The sequence below is a fragment of the Cucurbita maxima genome, unplaced genomic scaffold (genome assembly GCF_002738345.1).
Source record: "Cucurbita maxima cultivar Rimu unplaced genomic scaffold, Cmax_1.0 Cma_Scf00003, whole genome shotgun sequence".
Classification (NCBI taxonomy): domain Eukaryota; kingdom Viridiplantae; phylum Streptophyta; class Magnoliopsida; order Cucurbitales; family Cucurbitaceae; genus Cucurbita; species Cucurbita maxima.
The window spans coordinates 1,127,228-1,130,654 of record NW_019272019.1 but is presented as its reverse complement, the minus strand read 5'-3'; positions in this window follow the sequence as shown (position 1 = coordinate 1,130,654).

Below are 3,427 nucleotides of genomic sequence, written 5' to 3'. Positions count from 1 at the left end.
AACACTCCACTTTGGTCTTATCTTTCGTCCATCCACTGTTCCTAGTACGCTAGTCGCTTATTCGGATGCTGACTGGGCTGGTTGTCCCGATACTCGTCGCTCTACATCCGGCTATTCTATTTATCTTGGTAACAATCTCATTTCTTGGAGTGCCAAAAAGCAACCTACTGTATCACGCTCCAGCTGTGAATCTGAGTATCGTGCTCTTGCCACAACTGCTGCTGAACTTCTTTGGGTTACGCATCTTTTGCATGACCTCAAGGTCCCTATTTCACAGCAGCCCTTACTCTTATGTGACAACAAAAGTGCTATTTTTTTTAGCTCTAATCCTGTTTCTCACAAGCGGGCCAAGCATGTTGAACTAGATTATCATTTCCTTCGAGAACTTGTTATCGCTGGCAAACTTCGTACACAATATGTACCCTCTCATCTCCAAGTTGCTGACATCTTCACAAAGAGTATTTCTCGACCTCTCTTTGAATTTTTCAGATCCAAGCTTCATGTTCGTTCAAATCCGACGCTCAGCTTGCGGGGGGGTGTTAAGGATAGTTGACCGTTCATTAAGGCAAATATCTAGATATTTGCCTTACATTACGGGTTACCATATTTTCCCTTTTACTAAATGCAAATATATTGTATTCATTTATTATTCTTTCCTTTTATCGCTATTTCCTTATTATTTGTAATTTACCTTATTTCTGTATTCTGTAAATGATTATAAATAAGAGAACTCTCACCACCATTTGGGTGTGGTGGATTAATCAAACATTCACACTACCGCTAGCAGATATTATCCTATTTGGGCTTTCCCTTTCGGGCTTCCTTTCAAGTTTTTAAAAGTTGCTGCTCGGGAGAGGTTTCCACACCCTTATAAAGAATGTTTCATTCCCCGCTCCAACCGATATGAGTTCTCGCAATCCATCTCCCTTCGGCGCCCAATGTCCTCGTTGGCACTCCTTTCCTTCTCCAATCGATGTAGGACCCATCAATCCACCCTGTTCGTGGGTACCAACTTCCTTTTTGGCACATCGCCTAATGTCCACCCCCCATTCAAGGCTCAACCACCTCGCTGGCACATCACCCAGTATCTGGCCCGAATACCATTTGAAACGACCTTAAATCTCTACTAACCTAAAGTCGTTACTGTATACATAATGTAACCATTTTATGCAGAAATAATCACTTCAAACATATTCATAAAACATTGTCATGGACTTACATGTTTAATAAAATGTTTTTAAAACAAAACAACAAACATAATAAATAAAAAGACGAGTAAAAAAAAAAAAAAAAAAAACAACTTATATTATCCTATAGTCTACAAAATTAAATATAACTACCCTATGCATGTGTCATGGTCTTTAAAGTTGTAATGACACTATCATCTTGTAGTGGCTTGAGTATTTTAAGAAATAGTCATTGACCCCAACAAGTTAGACTCAAACACATACAATCATGAATGAGACCTATTATCTAAATCTGTATTCCCGTAAGTGACTATCCTAAGCGTGTAATTGGGTCAGGGCACATGTAGGTTGCATTTGAGTCGAGTCACTACTAGGTCGGAGTAGGATTCAAGGTCGCGTGCGGGGTGAGGCAAACATGGATTGAGCCAGACACTGAGTGTTTGGGCTAGATTCATTTACGGGCCGGGAGACACATGGGCTGAGGTGGAGAATAGGTTGTATGGAACGTGCGTTGGGCCACCCATTGGTGTGGGTTGTCCGACCCTGCCAAGTTTTTTTTGGAAATTTTTTCTTTTTTTTAAGTCGACTTTTGGATGTTTCGATAATTCTTGACATTTATTTTCTAACGCAAATGTAAATTCCTCTAATGCATAAATAATTCTTGACATTTACTTCCAAACACAATTAGAATGCACCGAGCCAAAGTGTGCCAAGTCGAGCTGACACTGATGAAGGGGCATAGGTCAAGCTTTTCGAGTCAAGTGTAGGGGTCAATCGTAGATCATGGATCAGGGCACACACCCAAGTTGCAGTTCGAGTCAGGTCGCCATCAGGTCAGGCACATGGGGTCACCTTGCGATGCCTCGCTAGAAATTCCGCCCTTTTTTTTCCCTCACAGTTACAAAAATGTTTAAGCATCGAGGTATTTCTACTCGAATCAGTTCGAAAGGCTTTCATAACACTTAACATTTTTTATTTTTCTAAATTATGTTTAGATTTTTTTTTTAGAAATAGTAAGTACTTAATCTTAGTCAATGCATCTCAATTAAAGGCCATTTAAGAATATGATCAACATAATTTGGTTCAAAATTGGAGTAAGACATGCCAACTAACCTTTGCCAAACTCCAAAAGTATTGCTCATTTTTCTTCCCTCATGTCTTATTTTACACCATTTTTTCAAACAAAGCTTCCTTTTATTTAATCATTATAACACTTCATTTAATTATCTCCGTGATGAATAAAAGATAAGTAAGGTTTAAAAACTCGGATGGGTCAAGGATAGAAATCGTATATCCCACGAGACTCTACCCAATTTTTCGCCCCTCTCCACCATTTATATTTATATTGAAATTTGTATCGGTAGAAATTATAGAAATTTGAATGTCACCCTAATCAAAGATGAAATTTGAATTATCATATTGGAAAGGGAAGGAAAAAAAAAACTCTCGGGCGAGAAACTCAATCTCTATAAAATAAATGAAAAGTTTCAATAAATTGCAGCTTGAAACAGGTGGCAGAAACGGAATGTTTCCGCTCCGTGAACATCTCTATTTTTTTTATTGTGAGATCCCACATTGGTTAGGAAGAAGAACAAATCATTCTTTATAAGGATGTGGAAATCTCTCCCTACCATTTTAAAAACTTTGAGGGGAAGTTTGAAAGGCAAATCCTAAAGAGGACAATATCTGCTGGAGGTGGATTTGAGCTGTTACAAATGGTATCAGAGTTAGACACTACGTGATATGTCAGCGAGGAGGTTAAGCCCCGAAGGGTGAAGAGAGTGGATTGTGGGGTCCCATTTTGATGCGAGAAAGGAACAAGTGCCAGCGAGAACGCTAGGCCCTGAAAGGGATGAATTATGAAATCGACCGGAGGTTAAGCACCGAAAGGGGTAGACACGAGGCGGTGTGCCCCTAAGATAGTGGATTGGGGGGTCCCATTTCGATGGGAGAAGGAAACATGTGCTAGCGAGAACGCTAGGATCTGAAAGAGGCGGAATCGTTGAATATTGAAAGGACAAAAACGTTCAATTACTACCCAGCAAAGTCTAAAAACCGGACCAAAAGTATTTTGTTGGGCCAAATTTTATCCATGGAGAGTGGTCAATGAAAAAGATTAAGGAATTAATTAATGCCAAATACGCGCTTATGATTTGGTAAGTATGCCATTACACACATTTTTTGTTCTTTTGTTTTTTTTTTTTTTTTTTTTTTTTTTTTTTTTTTTTTTTTTTTTTTTT